General features: G+C 39.0%; 1 protein-coding gene across 3 annotated transcripts in view; it reads right to left on the reverse strand.

The window, feature by feature from the left end:
* Nucleotides 1-3457: 3457 nt before the first annotated feature.
* Nucleotides 3458-19211, reverse strand: part of ANK3 (ankyrin 3) — a 366464-nt gene continuing 350710 nt past the window's right edge. For all 3 annotated transcript variants that reach the window (XM_070470691.1, XM_070470692.1, XM_070470693.1), the window contains one exon: nucleotides 3458-4878. The gene's annotated coding sequence lies outside the window, so the exon portion shown is untranslated. The remainder of the gene's footprint in view (nucleotides 4879-19211) is intronic.

The raw sequence follows: 19211 nt of genomic DNA on the forward strand, positions 1-19211 counted from the left end.
AGGACGAACTTCACTTTTCATCTACAAGCTCCTGATTTTTAAAAGATCTTGGCTTTTTTTCCCCAAGCTTTCTGTGGTCCAAACAAAACACTGCTGTAGGCTGGATTTTGTCCAAAAATTTCTTGGGTGTCATTTCTGGACCTTCGGTCCTTTACGAGCCTAACACTCAACAACGCTGAGGTGGAACTCTTGAAGCGGTCAGACTTTTAAACATTTTTGTTTTAAAGCGAGGAGACTCGGCTGACTTTTTTCAGAGATGATGGTTCATGATGGGTTCTCCACTCTCTCGAGTGGATTCCAGTGGCCTGTCAGTGACGAACATGGGGACTATAGCCCAGGGCCGTGGGAAAGACGCGTGATTCAGCAGTGTGACTGATGTGCTGTTTGCTAATGAGGTAAAACCCAGTTATTTAAGAGTTTGTGACTAACATGGGGATTATGCAACCGGACAGGGCTATTGCAGGATGGTGACACAGCCCATATTAGGATCAAACAACAGTTCTTTCCTTTGATTCACAAGTTGCTTGTGCTTGTACAGAAAGTGGTGTGCAAGATGGTTCCCAGGGTAACATTTCCCATTTACTATTCTTTGCCTTGTGACATTTGTTGATTGGCTCATTCATATACTCAAGGCATGTTTATTGAGCACCTCTCTATGAGGTGTCAGGCAGAATTCTAGATTCTGTGGATACAGCAGAGAACAAAACGAAGTCCCTCCCCTCAGACTGTGTGCAGTGTGGTGTGAGGACCTCGTGGTGTGCCTGGAACTTTTGACAAGCTGGCAAATCATCATCCTCTCCCAGCTGTGAGAACTACACCCTTACCTGAGTTAGATGTTGGGAGAAAGGTGACAGTTGAGGATGGCAGGGGAAATTAGGTAAGGAGATCGCTTGTTTTTCTGGGATGTCAGCAAGATGTTCCACAGTGGTCCTGGGAAAAAGTCTAATAGTTCTTGCTTCTGGGGTACCTCCTGTGGCTCCTCTCACTTCTTTAGAACCATCTGAGGATATTCATCTCTACTGTGCTTTGGAACTCCTTGGGAATTGGCAAGGAGTCTCAGGATGTTCTTTGCAAATGCAGCTTTCAGGATGTTTATTCCTTAACTCAGGAAGCACCAAGGAATAAAGAATAAAATTTCCTCACGCAGGATCATCTAGTTGTCCTTACTATTCATAACTATCAGTCATCGAGTGTGGCAGCTATAGTGATGAATTTTTTTGCTCTGTGTTGAACCATCTGCATTTAATTCTGTTTAAAAAGTGAAAGCTATTGGGCCTGTTACTAAGAATGCTCATCAGAGTCCACTGGTTTTTTTTTTTTAATTTATTTATTTTGTATTCATGCATGGTTAGCCAGAAAACATTCTGTCTCCATGATTGAAAGAACTCAAATCCCAGTGCTGGAAATATTTACTTCTGGATTGTTGGATCATTAATTCATGAAAGAGAAGCAATGCCATGTGACTTGGAAACCACATACCTTTTAATGTGCCAGGGCCTCTTTAACAAATCAAGAATACCCAGAGTCATCCAGATAGGAAGTTAGCATTTAGATCACTGGCTTCTTCAGAGGCTCGGAGGAGTTATCATTCCTGTGAGTTTTATTTCTGGGCTGCTCACATATCCCTGTTGTAGAGCTGAACAAGACCTGATGCTTATAATAATAATAAAGGCAAGCAAACAACTTTTGTTTGTTTGTTTGTTTATTTGCCCTGGAAAAAAAACATGTCTTGATGGGACCCTAGGATGATACCAAAATGAATATGGTGGAACATGAGGATGCCAAGGCAGAATTTATTAATAGAAGGCTGGCTCCTTATGTGTTCAGTAGATTCCTCTTAGAAATGGTGAAATAACCCTGCACAGTATAGTGCCATAACTTGGCAATACAATAATGATAATACATTTAAATTTAAGAAACTCAGGGATTTGGTAGGAATATAAAATTGAAAAACACAGCAAATACCAGGAATCTATCAGTCACAGTTCATTTTTTTTTTACAGCAATATAAATCAAGGAAAGGCTAAAATACATTTCTATAAGCCAGCAGGCTGAAGACTGTATATGACGTATGCCCGCATTCAATCCATGCATACATATATAAATATATACATATACACATATATATGCAAGTAAAATCTTGATTATCCTACTTTGGATACTTCTCGAGTAAATTTATGAACTTTTGCTTGACCTGAAGTTTAGCCCATCACGTGTCCCTAAAGTCAGGTTTTCAGGTATACAAACATAAAGTAACAGCCATTTAATACGCAGATAAGTACACTTCATTGGATTTCTAGTTTAGGATAAATATCTGTCAAGGACTGTGAGTCAGAAATTCATAACACTTAAATGGGAAGCTAGGATACTTTAGTTCTACAAAAACAGGCTTTGGGGGCAAGTTTAAAAAAATCTTTCGGGGGTCTTGGTTTGCTCGTGGTAGATGATTCTGGTGCAGGAGTAAGTGTGCCAAATAAATACCTTTTTATTTGGGATACTATGCAAACGCAGTCTGGCCTCAATACTTATGCACAGTGGTTCCCTACACATGTGTTCCGCGTTTATATTGAAACCCAATTGGGAACAACATCCCATTTGGCAATAATCCTAAATGACAGGCAGCCTGTGACATTGCTGAATGGCTCTAAGCACCCACTGAATATAAATAATGAGTAGATACAAAGGTAGTATCTACTCATAAAGTAGCTATGAGCACTGAGTTAATGAAGGCAACATACTTATCTGGCATATCGTGAGTGCTCCAATTTTAGCAATGATGATCACAGTTGCTACTACCACATCACCGTGTGCCAGGCTCTGGACTAGAATAAGAACTAAAGCAGCCACGGTCTCTGCCCTTGTTGAGCTTGTCATGTAGCATCTGATCACAGACTCCAGCTCCTACCAGGCCAGTCAGGGCTCATGGCCTACGAGGTGGGGCTGGGACTGTGGTACCCAGAGACCACCGGCCTGGCTGGAGAGGGCAGGGGCAGCAGCTTGTTGCCTTCTGGCAATGAGGCCTGTGGTTGCAAATCATGCTTTTCCAGAGAAGTTAGAAATTTGCGTGAAATCTCCCAGCTTTCAAGCACCGACAGTGAATGTCAACAACTGCTTTATGGGCTATAAGCCTATGGTGTCTGGATGGTTCTGGAGGTGCTCTTTTACAGCTTCTGGACGTGTCAGCTGTTAACAGCTGTTAATTCTCCACGTTTGGGGGGCAGCTCAAACCAGATGTGGGCAAAGATCACTTGTCAGTCAGTCTGTAATTTTTGGCTTCTCCACGAAATGCACAGAATTTGTGTTAAGTTGGGAGTTGGCAGGGCATGGCTGAACACTGGGGCTGTCTCTTTAGTGACAGAGGCAGAAGCACAATGAATGCTGGTGGCCACGTGGCAAGGAGTTAAGATAGTTACGTTTTGCCAGAGAACACAAGGACACTGTAGAGCAGAGACAGGTGAAGAGTTTAACACAATTTATTTTTGCTTAAATAATCGACTAGGTCATCCAGTGTATGGTTTTTCATACATATGTCATTAGAGCTATGTGTCAATGAATGCTGATTTTATATGAATATAATCAACAAATTAAAGAATTTCACCAAAACCCAAATAAAAATGCCCTTTAAAACACAGCAGCCTTATTAACCTAATATGACATGGCGAGAATGGTTACAAATGATTGGCTTACTGAAAGGTGTCTACATCTTATAGCCAGTACACGATAAAGGAGTAATTTTACAGCGTGCTGCCATTCTACCAGCTAAGAATTTCTCTTCAGTCCATTTAAAGCCCCCCTGACGGGGGCCTCTTTTGAGCACCATCCACCTCTAAAGCGGCAAGCATTACCCTTTTAAGCACTAACAGCACCCCCCTCCCCCTAAAGCAACTACTGTATAGATTTTTTTTTTCATTTTTAGATCATTTCATTGAAAAATTGGCAATAGCAACAAATATTAGATGAAGGGCTTTGTGTTTACAGATAAAATCTTCTGTGTTGCAGTATACTGTAGTGTTTGCAAAATTGGAAAAGATTTAATCAAAATAAGGTGATACACATGCATCAAAATATTAGTATTCTGAAGAAAAATTTTTTTCACAGAACTACAGAATTCCTCATTTGGGGAATTATTTAAATTTGCAGCAGATTTTAAAGATTTGTTTTTGTTTTTTTTTTAAATCAAGCTAGCAGTTTTGCATATACAAACATTATAATTGCTAATATACAAGAATCAGTGAAGGTCCCCCCACCCATTACCCCTCCTCCCTCTTCTAGGGTGAAGTCATTTGAGACCCCTATTATGTTAAATGCATTTGCAATATTCTGTTTGTGTTCTAAGAGGCAGTGCCTTATCAACATTTATTCTATTTTTCTGTTAGAATTTATACAGTGTTATTATTTACAGCAAAACTATAGATGTTTTAAAAAAGAAACAAATAGTGTTTATACCCTGACAGTTTGGGTCCAAGAAAAATAAGGCGAGCTGTTGTGGATTTAGTAATTTTAGTGTTTCTCCATGATTTGATCATTCCATCTCCTCTTCCTTCTGTCCCTTCTGGTGGCAGAAATTTCTTCCTTTTTTAAATGACACCAAATTACTTGAGATAAACTGTTAAACAGCATGGCTTCTTGTATATACACTGCATTGCTAATTGCATACGTGCCAATCCTGGGAGTGAAAGTGAATTTCCATGCTCTGTAAATTGGCTCATGCTAAATTAAAATGTGGGTGGGTTTTTTTCTTTTTCTTTTTGCATTAAAAAAAAAATCATGCCATTAATGTGTGGAAGCGGCAAACACATACACCCTTCTCTGTAAATTTTTACTTCCTGCTGACAACTTCCATGAATTTCTCAATACTGGCAGTAAAAACACATGATCCTGTGGAAAGAGAAACAATAGGTGTTGAGTTTAGCTTTCTTACCGGCGCCCCACCCTTTTTTTAAAGAAGTTGCTGTAGTCTCCCTTGCTATTCAACAGAAAAGCCTCAGAGAATGGGGGACCTCAACTTCCTAATGGGGTGGTTTAACATGCTTTTGACTGAGGTGATTCGCTAGATGTGTCAGAGGACAAAGCCCTGAGGTGTGCTGGAAAGCTCTTAGAAGGTAGTGACCTTCTCTGGGTGACCCTGGATCCTCCACAGAACATTGCTTTCTGTGTTACGGGTTTCGGGGATTGAGTTAGAAAGACCCTCTTCTGGTTCTGTCTCTGTTGCTCAGGTCACTCACTCAGGTACTAGGGAAAGCCACTTGGAGACCTCTGGACCTCAGTCTTATCTGTGACTTATTAAAGAGGCTGACAGTGGTGCTCTGAGGTTTCCATCAAAATGTATGGGTTTTAAGGGCATACAGGACCAGGGATACAGTCAGGATGGAGCACCTGAGTCATGCCTATATGTTTTATACTAAGTTTCTCTCACCCCACAAAATGCTACCTTTCATAAAGGGAGAACAGTCTCATTACTCAGGTTACTATGAAACTGCTTTTATATGCAAATTCAAATTCATGACTATTTTATGCCATTGCAAAGAATATTTTTTTTCTCCTGCCTCACATCAGTCATGACAGGATAGATTAATTTTATTTGAGATTTTTTATGGAGGCTCCACTGAGAACATCTTGTCCTATCTGATTATACCTGCATAAAGTATCAATGTTTTATAACCAGTCTCAATACATCAAAATAAATTAACCTCCTTTGCCAGAGGTTTTCATACTCCTATGCGGAGTTGTTCTTGGTAGGAATGCCTCCTCCACAACACAAAGTTCTTCCCGCATACGTCCATTCCTCCTGCTTAGTGTGAAAAGGTGACAGACCTGAGTGCCTGTCTGAGAACAAGACTTAGCCCCTAGAGAAAAGGCGAGTCAGGCAAGATTAATTTTGGGGACAACCCTATTCATTCACATACATGCCACAGACTGTTTCTGCTGGTTCAGGAGAACCTTTAGAATTCTGCTTCTGTTGGGGTTTAAGATTGTTCACAGTGACCTTGAGGTTGTTTATGTACCCCAGTCAAGTCTCTTTGCCTTTAGATGGAATATCCTGGGGTTCTGTAAACATGTCAGTGCGGTACTTCCTCTGTCTGCCCCACTATGGTTCTGCCTTCCTTTTTTGTATTAAAAGCCTATTGACCTCCATGCCCCAGGTCACTAATGCTTGGAGCCAAGAACATCAAAGTATCAATTCCTTCTGGGGTGATTTGAATACCTGCCCCACACCCATGACTCCGCAGCAGTTCCAGGGAAGGAAAGTGAATCATCTGAGCAGACCATGTTCCAGAGAGTGTGCACATTAGAGCAAGAAGATCAAGATTTTCTCACCGCTGCCTTTACTGTCTATTCCTAATCTTCCAGGCACCAGGCTTCTTAGATGGTTCTATGATAATGTTACTCCAGTGATCTCACTTTGTTTTCTTAGGGAAACTTCTCAGCAATTTTCTCTTAATTGAACACCACCCCCCTCAACTTTTTACAGCTTAACTGATACAGAATTTATATACCATAATTTATCTATTGTAAATATAGGTTAATAATAAATGTATATAGATATGCAATCATCACTACAAACCAGTTCAGCTCTGTTTGGCCTCATCTTCCAAAAACCAATCCAACTTCCCACTTAATCTTGCAGTAAGAAGCAAGGTCTTTCTCTTATCACCTCAATGCAAGCAAACATTATCTTGCTAGAAATAGTGGATACATTTATATAATTTAAAAAAAATCTATTACTTACACCTATTTATATTCGGGTATAACGTGAATGATCGTTTAAAAAGTCGAGTGTTATTTCCCCTTTTATATCTATCTTGTTCTTGGTCACACAGTCAGGATGTATAGGCCCCAGCCACATGGGGTGCAAGAATGTTATTCGTTGGACAAAAGCGTATGCCAAGGACAGCGTTACACAAGAAGCATGAACAGCTTGGCTGAGTGGCTCTGGGTTGCTATACAAGCGTGACAGTCTGTATAAACTGTGATGAGATCGCCATCTGATGGAAAGGTGCAAGAGCAGGCTTCCTCAAGATGACATTTCAGAAATAGAATTTGAGTCATCTTCTGCGTCTGGGTTTAAATCTGAGTTTGAAGCATCTGCATTTAGAAATCTGTCTTTGGGTTTTCATGCTTTTCAAACCCAAATGCAGTAGAAAACAACTCAGAAAACCATCATTTTATTTAGTTATTTCAGTAGACGTTTGTTTTAAGAAATTTAAAATATCAAAAAAGAACTATTCATAGGATTTTCAAGGCAGTTTGTATTTCACAGATGAATGTTGTACTTTCTTCGTCACATTTTCAAGTCAGGAATATATATTTAGGTTAAAACCAACCTTTCCTTTATAGGTTCGTGTAATAGTGGTACTTTACCCCTAGTGTGTAGCTAAAAAGAAACTAACAGCAACATCACACATGCACACACACCCACACACACACCCCTTACACCTTCAGCTCTCTGTATAGTGGTACTTAACTGCTAGTGCCTAGTTAAAAACAAACAGCATCACACACACACACACACACACACACACACCCTTTACACCTTCAGCTCTCTGTATAGTGGTACTTAACCGCTAGTGCCTAGCTAAAAACAAACAGCAACATCACACACACACACACACACACCCTTTACACCTTTAGCTCTCTGCATAGTGGTACTTAACCGCTAGTACCTAGCTAAAAACAAACAGCAACATTTCTCACACACACACACACACACACACCCCTTACACTTTTAGCTCTTTGCAGTTCAGCCCAATAAACCTTTTCATGCCTAATGCTCATACTCTCCACTGAAAATCACTGTTTAGCAGTCTCCACTGGTTCTCAAACTTGGATACACATTAGAGTTATCTGGGGAGATTTTAAAAAATCCCAGTATCCAGGCCATATCCTGTATCAGCTGGGTGGTGCACAGCATAAAAACTTAAAAAAAAAAAAAAAAACCCTGTAGATGATTCCAGTGTTCCACCCAGATTAAGAGCCAGTAATATGTTCTGAAGCAGTGCTTCCCAAGGCTTAAAGTGCATATATATCACCCAGGGATCTTCAAAAGTGGATTCTGATTGAGTAGGTCAGGGTGAGCCAGGAGTTTCCGCATTTCTAGTAAGATTCCCGGGTGCTGGTCCACAGATCACACTTGGAAGATCTAGCGAATCTAGACTACATGCCAGTCATCATCCCAATTGGTTTCCAATTTCCTTTTCTTTGCTCTATCTTCATTTATCTCTAACTCCTCTTTACCCTCTAAGTGTGTTTCAAATGCCATCTTCTTGAAATTTTGGGCTATCTTCTCCCTAGTGAGATCCACCTTTGCAGGCTAACTCTTACTCATTTAAAGACTGAGCTCTGTTATGCCTTAAAGAAAGCCTTTTCTGATATGCCTTAGCTATAGCCCACTGAGAACAGAGAATTTGTTATTCTAGTTCTTCTCTTCCTAACCCACTTCTCTCTTCCATTCCGTTCTCTTTTTCTCTCTTGTTAAGGAAGTTATGAGGCTAAGAACATTTTTTCCTAAGCATTAATTCTAATTACTTTATGTAATGCTAATTGTGTAATTAAAAAATAATTCCCAGTTTATGTAAATTTGTTCCTCAACTAATACCAATAAGCAGGACTTAATTTTTGCTTGTTCTCTTCTAGTGACTTCTGATTAAAAAATATCCGAGGTAAAAGGGCCAGTTTTTAAACAAAGAAATTATTGGGAAAGTATTGATGTACATGTTGGCAGTGGAAGAAAAATACAGTGCTCAAGTTTTATAGTTAACTTAGTAGGGCAACTAAATATTGTCATCATTATTACATGTTTTTGATGTGCCAGGCACTGTTCTAAGGCGGATTAGCTTGTTTAATCCTAATAACAATGAGATACTATTTCTTCCATTTTACAAATAAGGAAACAGCGCCACAGGGCTGTTACACTGGCGGTGTATTCAGCATGCGGGAGAGCCGGAACTGGAAGTCAAGCTGCCTGGCTATTGAGCCCTGCTTTTAGTTAATAAGGGATTTTTTTTTAAGGGTAAGAAAAGTGGAAAGAAATGCTATATAAAAGCATTATCTACTCCAGATGAATTCTGGAAAATATTCGGGAGGTCAGGGTCCTGAATTTAGGGTGAAGTAATTCATACCAGAGTTCTGATTTCCTGGAAGCAGAATCAGGAAGTCGGAGTTAAAATCCGTTCCTGCCATTAACTACAACCTCATTGATTCTGCTCTCTGTATTAAAGAGGAATGAGAATACCTATTCTACTGGTTTCCCAGGGATACTATGAGAAACAAGTGATACAAAATAACAAAGTGTTCTGAAGTATAAACCAGTGTGACACGCAGAGGATTTCAGTGATGCTGAAATCCGACCTCTCCCATCGCTGTATTCTATCACACCTGGATGCTGCTGCTCCGCCCACTGGCCTCCTAAACCCAGGATCTTCCAGGTGCTGTTCTTGGCTCTCTTCTCACCTCTTTTCTTTTTTAAAAAATTTACATCATTTTTTAAGAATTGATGTATAGTGTATAAGAACTGATTTACAGTGTTGTGTTAGTTTCAAATGTAGAGCAAAGTGGTTTTTTTTTTGAGCAAAGTGTTTTATATATATTTTTATATATGTACACAAACATACATACACACACACACACACACACACACATATACATATACAGGTTGTTGTTGCTGTTTAGTTGCTCAGTTGTGTCCAAATCTTTGTGACCCCATGGACTGCAGTATGCCAGGTTTCCCGGTCCTTCACTATCTCCCAGAGTTTGCTCAAACTCACGTCAGTTGAGTCAGTGATGCCATCCAACCAACTCATCCTCTGTTGCCACCTTCTCCTCCTGCCCTCAATCTTTCCCAGCATCAGGGTCTTTTCCAACGAGTCAGTTCTTTGCATCAAGTGGCCAAAATATTGGAGCTTCAGCATCAGTCCTTCCAATGAACATTCAGAGCTGATTTCCTTCAGGATTGACTGGTTGGATCTCCTTGCAGTCCAAGGGACTCTCAAGAGTCTTCTCCAGCACCACAGTTCGAAAGCATTGATCTTCAGAACCCAGCTTTTTTTATGGCCCAGCTGTCACATCTGTACATGACTACTGGAAAAACCATAGCTTTGACTATCTGGACCTTTGTTATCAAAGTGATGTCTCTGTTTTTAAATATGCTATCTAGGTTGGTCATAGCCTTTCTTCCAAGAAACAAGTATCTTTTAATTTCATGGCTACAGTCACTGTCTGCACTTATTTTTGAGCCAAAGAAAATAAAGTCTGTCACTGTTTCCATTGTTTCCCCATCTATTTGCCATGAAGTGATGGGACTGAATGCTGTGATCTTAGTTTTTTGAATGTTGACTTTTAAGCCAACTTTTTCACTCTCCTCTTTCACTTTCATCAAGAAGCTCTTTAGCTTTTCTTCACTTTCTGCCATAAGGGTGGTGTCATCTGTGTATCTGTGGTTATTGATATTTCTCCCAACAGTCTTGATTCCAGCTTGTGCTTCCTCCAGCCCGGCACTTCACATGATGTACTCTGCATATAAGTTAAATAAGCAGGGTGACAATATACAGCCTTGACGTACATCTTTCCCAATCTTGAACCGGTCTGTTGTGCCATGTAATATTCTAACTGTTGCCTCTTGACCCGCATACAGGTTTCTTAGGAGGCAGCTGAGGTGGTCTTGCATGCCCATCTCTTTAGAATTTTCCACAGTTTGTTGTGATTCACACAATCAAAGACTCTCACACAGTCAACGAAGAAAAGGTAGATGTTTTTGTGGAACTCCCTTGCTTTCTTTATGATCAAGTGAATGTTGGCAATTTAATCTTTGGTTCCTCTACCCATTTTAAATCTAGCTTGTACATCTGGAAGTTCCTGGTTCACATGCTACTGCAGCCTACTTTGTAGGATCTTGAGCATTACCTTGCTAGCGTGTGAGATGAGTGCAATTGTGTGGAAGTTTGAACATTCTTTGGCATTGCCCTTCTTTGGGATTGGAATGAAAACTGAGCTTTTGAGTCCTGTGGCCACCCACTGCTGAGTTTTCCAAATTTGTTGACATATTGAGTGCAGCACTTTCACAGCATCAACCTTTAGGATCTGAAATAACTCAGCTGGAATTCCATCACCTTCATTAGCTTTTGTTCGTAGTAATGCTTCCTAAGGCTCACTTGACTTCACACTCCAGGATGTTTGGCTCTAGGTGAGTGAGCACACCATCGTGATTATCTGGGTCATTAAGATCTTTTTTGTACAGTTCTTCTGTGCATTCTTGCCACCTCTTCTTAATATCTTCTGCTTCTTTTAGGTCCATACTATCTCTGTCCTTTATTGTGCCCATCTTTGCATGAAATATTTCCTTGGTATCTCTAATTTTCTTGAAGAGATCTCTAAGTCTTTTCCATTGTATTGTTTTCCTCTATTTCTTTGCATTATTCACTGAAGAAGGCTTTCTTATCTCTCCTTGCAATTTGGAACTCTGCATTCAGATGGGTATATCTTTCCTTTTCGCCTTTGTCTTTTGTTTCTTTTCTTGGCAACCATTTTTCCTTGTCGCATTTCTTTTTCTTAGGGATGGTTTCAGTCACTGCTTCCTGCACAATATGATGAACCTCATCGTACTTCAGGTACTCTATTGGATCCAATCTCTTGAATCTATTTGTCACTTCCATTGTATAATCCTAAGGGATTTGATTTAGGTCATACCAGAATGGCCTGGTGGTTTTCCCTACTTTCTTCAATTTAAATCTGAATTTTGCAATAAGGCGTTGGTGATCTGAACCTCAGTCAACTCCCAGTCTTGTTTTTGCTGACTGTATAGAGCTTCTCCATCTTCGACTGCAAAGAACATAATCAATCTAATTTTGGTACTGACCATCTGGTGATGTCCATGTGTAAAGTTGTTTCTTGTGCTGTTGCAAGAGGGTGTTTGTTATGACCAGTGTGTTCTCTTGACAAAAGTCTATTAGCCTTTGCCCTGCTTCATTTCGTACTCCAAATTTGCCTGTTACTCCAGGTATCTCTTGATTTCCTACTTCTGCATTCCACTCCTCTATGATATAAAGGACACCTTTTTGTTTTGGTGTTAGTTCTAGAAGATCTTGTAGGTCTCCATAGAACCATTCAATTCATCTTCTTCAGTATTAGTGGTTGGAGCATAGATTTAGATTACTGTAATGTTGAATGGTTCTCCTTGGAAACAAATAAAAATCGTTCTGTTGTTTTTGAGACTGCACCCAGGTAGTGTATTTTGGACTCTATTGTTACTGTGAGGGCTATTCCATTTCTTCTAAGGGATTCTTGCCCACAGTAGTAGATATAATGGTCATCTAAATTAAATTCACCCATTTCCATCCATTTTATTTCACTGATTCCTAAAATGTTGATGTTCACTCTTGCCATCTCCTATCTGACCATTTCCAGTTAACCTTGATTCATGGGTCTAACATTCCAGGTGCCTATGCAAATACTGTTGTTTACAGCATCAGACTCTATTTTCACCACCAGACATACCCACAACTGGGCATTGTTTCTGCTCTGGCCCAGCTTCTTCATTCCTTCTGGAGCTATTTCTCTGCTCTTCGCTAGTAGCATATAGGACACCTACCGACCTGGGGTGTTCATCTTTCAGTGTCATATCTTTTTGCCTTTTCTTACACGTTCATGGGCTTCTCAAGGCAAGAATACTGAAGTGGTTTGCCATTCCATTCTCCAGTATAGTAACAAGATATTGAGTATAGTTCCCTGTGCTATGGAGTGGGTCCTTGTTGTTTACCTGTTTTATATATATTGTTACTGTTTAGTTGCTCAGTTGTGTCCAACTCTTTATGACCACGTGAACTGTAGCCCACCACATTCCTCTGTCCATGGGGATTTTCAGGCAAGAATACTGGAGTGGGTGGCCAGCATTTTATATATAGTAGTGTATATGTTAATCCCAAACTCCTAATTTATATCCCTGCCTCCATTTCTCTTAACACTACTATTAATAATAATAGCTGAGTGCTTACTATGGGCTTGCCAGTCACTATTTTAAGTGATTTACATAGAGTAATTCATTTAATTCTAGCAACAACTCTATGACATATGTTACTCTTATCCTAATAGGGGCCAAGAAATTAAGGCACAGAAGTTATATAGGTTAGTCAAGCTTACACAGCTAGTAAGCCTGTGGTTTATGTTCACTCAGGCCACTTCTATACCACATTAAGATCATTAGCCTACATTTCTCTTCCTCATTACTGACAAATACTGAAGCACTACAGATTGACCTATTTCAATCTCTAATTTTATTTTTCTCCTCTTAGGGTCTATATTTTTGTTAGTGATTACACACAAATTCACAATCTCACTCCCTCTATAGAGTTAACCTGGTTGTTACACTTCTAAAATGTTGTTCACATCTGCCCTCAACTTTCTGTTGTCTCTGCCCGGGTTCAGGCCCTCATTGTGTCTCATAATTGAGCTCCTCATGTTCAAACTCTCCTCCCACTAACTCCCTTTCCTACCACTAGGGTTACCTAACTCCCATCTGAGTGTATTATTCTCCTACCACAACACTTCCAGTGGTACCCTATCGTCTCTAGGATAAAGGCCACAGTCGTGAGAACAGCAAGCATCATCACACTGCCCAGTCTTAAATCCAACTCTGTCTTCAGAAGCCACTTTAAATATGCACTTCCAAGAAGCTTTGCAAGCTCTCCTCCATTGGAGTTTATTACATCTTCCAGTGAATTCTCCTAGCAGCTTGTTTATATCTTTTATTATAGCTCTGTATTTTGACTTGTGTTGCTTACAGTCATGTGTGCCTCTTGGTCTAGCCTGTAGTTATATGTCCTCAAATAAGTAGCAATGCTTGGGATAATGTCTTTTTTTCAATTTATATATATGTATTTTTTTACTGAAGGAAAGTTGATTTACAATCTTGTGTTAATTTCAGGTGTACAGCAAAGTCATTTTATATATATATATATGTATACACACACACATATATTCTTCAGATTCTCTTATATGTTATTATAAAATATTGAGTATAGTTCCCTGTGTTATACAGTAGGCCCTGGTTGATTATTTTATATATAGTAGTGTATCAATTCCAATCTCCTGATTTCTCCTTCCCTCACCCCTGTTTTCCCTTTTATAATCATATGCATGTTTTCCATGTCTGTGAGTCTTTCTGTCTTGGAAATAAGTTCATTGTATTTTTTTATTTTTTTAAAGATTTCACATGTAAGTGGTATGTCTTTGTTCACCTTAGTGTGAGATCTCCAGGTCCATCCATGTTGCAGCAAATGACATTATTTCATTCTTTTTTATGGCTGAGTTGTATTAGGATAATGTCTTAAATGTGGGACTCTCTTGGTCACAAACACAGTGTGAGTCACATGCTAAGAGTGAAGGCGCTCTAAATGTGTGTGGTCACTTATTTATAAAAGCCTATCAGCCAATCTGCATTATAGGAAAGTTTCTTTTATCCACTGATAGTAAACTGCAAGGATTAAAATATTTTATGGTAAAACCAAACAAATATGCTAGAGGGCCAAGGCTGAATATGTAGGCAGTTTTAGATTAGAACAGATAGAACAGCTTGGAGATCTCTAGGAAGGAAGAGGTCAGAGGCAACCTTCTAAAGTGCTGTTCCTCTTCAAAATGTTGTTCTTTGGGGCTCAATCCTGAGCCCCTTCTTTGCTCACTTTCACGTTCTCCCTAGGGAATCACATCTATTCTCTGGTGTTCCCTTTCTCTGATATTCAGGACTCACCTCTTGAGTGATAACACTCATTTTTATATGCCAAGTCACAATCTTTCCTCAGAGCTCCAGACTTATGTACTGACAAATGGCCTGAGTTCTTGATAGTTTTAAAATCCATCCTGTTCCTTTTTCCACCACCCACTTGCTTACACTTGGAATCTGGGTGTCATTCTTGACTCAACTCTTCTCCATCCTACCTCCAAGCCATCAGATAGCATCGACTTTCCTAAAACTACGGCCCAGGTCCTAGCCTTATCATCATGTGGCTTAGTTGGACTATAGCAATAATATCCTAGCTCACCCCCTTCAGTTTATTCTTGTTTTCCCTCCAATCCTTCTCTACATAACTGATGTGTTTAAAAAAAAAAAATTGGGTCAGACTTGCTTAAAATCTTTCAAAGGCTTCAATTTTTTTTTTTTTTTAAAGAATGAAATCCAAATCCTATATTCTGGCCTATGATGAAGCATTTCTCACTTCATCATGGGCCTGCCTCAGTCACCACCACCAGCTCATCAGGCTCTGGGGCACTGATCTTCTTCCATGTCCTCAAACGTGTTAGGCCTTCTCCTACCTCAAGGCCCTTGCAGATGTTGGACCCTTTGCTTGAATTCCTCTTTTCCTTCCCATTTTCATTGCTGATGGCATCTATGAGGCCTTAACATAAATGGCATGACTTTCCCCAGCTCCCAAGTCTAAATATGTTCCTGTGTTATTCTTCCTTGGATCCTGGACTTCGTATTTTCAGCCCTTAGGTGACATGTGTCCCATCTCTTTCCCCTTTGCAGGCTGAGAGATGCAGAAGGGCAGAGACCATGGAGGTTTTATTCACCTCTGTGTATCTAGCCTATTCACTCTAAGCCAGGTAGAAGGTCAAATACTTTTTGAAGACATGAATGAAAAGAGTCAACTTTTTGACCTCGGGTCATAAAGTATTTCCCTAGCAGGCCTGGGTGCTGTTGCTGCTCCTGGCTTCCACGTGGCTGTGAGATCTTGAGCATTTCCCTGAAAAAGGTTTAAAATGCAGCTGTTCCACAGTCTTTTGTGGCATATATCTGGGGGCCTTCTCATGCCACAGCCTCACTAATCAGTTCTCTCATGGTATTTTTAAAGTAAACATTTGGAGATTATGGCTATGAAGGTTTGTTTTATTTTAAAAAACAAAACCAAACACTGAGTATTTTCACTGTGTACTATATGAAGACATTTACTACAGGTTGCCTTTACACATGTATTTGATTCAAAATGTTTTAGGTTTCTGATAATAATCAAACACTGTTTAACTATTACTATGAGTAACAGTTAAGAGCTTGGCTCTGGATAAGTTCAAGTTTTATTCTTTTGCTCATTAGCTACTATAGACCTTGGGTAGGTCATTTAATTCTTCCAAATTTCAGTTTCCTTATTTATTAAAAAAGGGATAATAGTATTTACCTTATAGCATTGTTTTGGGGACTATATAAGGTAATGTATGTAATGATCTTACCTGGCATGTAGTAATCTCTGATAGGATATGACTATTATTATTATTCATAAGTAATTTTAGAAAGACAGCTTAGTGGAACTGGACACTAAGTGAAGTGTCAATCTTGAGTTAAGTTCTAGTTCTTCCAAGCACAGCTGTGTTACAGAAGAAAGGTCATATGACCTCTCTGAGCCTTAGCATCCTCATCTGTAAAAGGTAGCAATCAAAATCGGTCTGAGATTCCTGGAGGCTTGTTTGAAGAGTAAGACAAAAATGTAAAAGCACTTTATAAGTATAAATCATTATATATTATGTATAAATCTTTACACTTATTTTAACCCATTATCTTACTTATTTTCAGCCATCGGCTTTTCCCTTACCTTAAAAATAGGATGGCTATGACTCAGTATTAAGGAAAGGCAGGTGTAGGATTCAGATAGCTCAAAATTCAACTGGTTATAAAAGCAGAATAAAAATTTTAATGTTACCATCTGATATTCAGTGAAATCTGGCCACATTCCATGTGCTTATTAGTTGTTCTACTGTTAAAAAAAAAAAAAAAGACAGCCAGCAGGGTCATAAAAACCCTCAATATATTTGCAAGTTGATTTTTCCAGAGCACACATTCAGTGTCTTGGAATTATAGGCAGTATTCTTGGACTCATTTCCTAAGTTCACTTATGAAAGGTAAATACCACCCTGGAGAGTAAAATGAGGCTTGCAGTCAAATCACTGTTCTTTCCATCTGACACATTTAGTTTGCTTTATGTTGAAGCTATTTTCACATTCATATGAATGCTCCTGTTGAGTTTCTCTTTCCTTTGAGTGGTGCAGCAAATGAGCCAAAGCCAAGCCAACTGCTTTACGGAGTGGATTATTTATCATTCTGATGTCTCTTGTATATTTTTGACAAGTCATTTCTGTATTAATTTGCTCTAAATGACCCTGGAAGCCTAGCATTTTCACATATTTCTTGGTGTCATTTATTCAGATATTAGGTATATGTTACTCTAGAAAAATGGCTTCGCTGGCGTAGATAACCTTTTTGGTTCTTTCCTACTCAGCGTCTGAGTCTATCACCGAACAAGTTACTAAACTTTTAGGGGCATACTAAAGTTGACAGCTAACTAAACTCTCTTCTAGTTTTATTTATCACTTAGAATTGCCTAAACAGAGTAATTTAAGCTGCAAATTCATGCTTAGTGTTTTATTAATCTGCCATATAGCTAAAGCAGTCTTTTTTTTTTAACCGATTAACAAAGCTGTGATAGTTTCAGGTGGACAGCAAAGGGACTCAACCATACATATATATGTATCCATTCTCCCCCAAATTCCCCTCCTATCCAGGCTGCACATAACACTGAGCAGAGTTCCCTTGTTGTTTATCCATTTTAAATACAGCACTGTGTACATGTCCATCCCAAACTCCCTAACTCTACCTCCCTCCAGATTCGTCCCCCTGGCAACCATAAGTTATTTCTCTAAGTCTGTGAGTCTGTTTTGTAAATAAGTTCATTTGTATAATTTCTTTAGATTTCACATGTCATACAATATTAGTCCTCTGTCTGACTTGCTTCACTCAGTATAACAATATATAAGTCTAACTATGTTGCTACAAATGGCATTATTTCATTCTTTTTAATTAGCCGAAGAAATCTTAAGAAGAACAGAGCTAGAGTTATGATGCTCCTTGACTTCAGACTACATTACAAAGCTCTAGCAATTAAAACAGTATGCTACTGGCACACAAACAGACACCCAGATCAATGGAACAGACTAGAGAGCCCAAAAATAAACCCACACACTTATGGTCAATTCATCTATGGCAAAACAGGCAAGAATATACAATGGAGAAAAGACAGTCTCTTATAAGTGATGCTGGGAAAATTGGACAGCCACATGTAAAAGAATAAGAATGGAACATTTTGTCACAACATATAAAAATAAAACTAAAAAACTAAGAATAGATTAAAGACCTAAAAGTAATACTGGAAACCACAGAAGTCCTGGAAGAAAACACAGAATACTTTTTGACATAGACTGTAGCAATATTTTTTTCTGGATATGTCTCCTAAGGCAAAGGAAACAATAGCAAAAACAAGTGGGTCAAAATAGTGGATAAGGAAGATATATAGATATATATATATGGAATGCAATATTTAAAAAGTGAAATTTTGCCATTTACAACAACATAGATGGACCTGGAGAGTATTATGGTTCATGAATAAGTCAGAGAAAGACAAATACATATTTTTTTTAGTCCACATATAAGTAATAACAGAATATAGCAAAATATAGACTCACAGATATAGAGAACAAACCAGCAGTGACCAGTGGGAAAAGGGAAGGCAGAAGGGACAAGACAAGGGTAGGAGATTAAGAGGTACAGACTGATGTGTGTAAAATAAATAAGCTACAAAGACATATTGTACAGCACAGGGAAATATAGTCAATATTTTACAAAAACTTTAAATGGAGTATAATCTATAAAAATTTTGAGTGGAGTACAACCTATAAAAATTTTGGATCACTGTGTTATGCATCTGAAACTAATATGGTAAATCAGCTACAGCTCAATTAAAAAAAATCTCTATATATGTCTTTTACCAGGTTCAGCTGTAAGATATGAATAATGGGTGGGTTCATTCTAGATGTTGCTTCACTGATGTCATCCTTAATTTTCTCATCTCTCACCCTTGTCATCTGACAAAAAGCAATTCATGTCACTATCTCTTGATTCAGCCTTACTGTCACTACCTCTTATAATCCTTACTGCCCAAGCCAGCATCTTCAGTAGTTTAACAGGTTATCTGCTCATCTATTATTGCCACTTCCCTTCATTCTGTGCCTTGCAGCTAGAGTAAGGGATGCAAAACCTAAACTTTTAGTGGAAAGAGGCTTATGAGACCTGAATCTTTCCTACCTCTCCAGACACAATGCCAAAACCTTCCACCAGCTGCACTGACCTGTTTTCCCTTCTTGTTTCTTTCTCCTTCTGGCCTTTGCAAAATGCTGTAACC

The sequence above is a fragment of the Odocoileus virginianus genome, chromosome 7 (genome assembly GCF_023699985.2).
Source record: "Odocoileus virginianus isolate 20LAN1187 ecotype Illinois chromosome 7, Ovbor_1.2, whole genome shotgun sequence".
NCBI classification, from domain to species: Eukaryota; Metazoa; Chordata; class Mammalia; order Artiodactyla; family Cervidae; genus Odocoileus; species Odocoileus virginianus.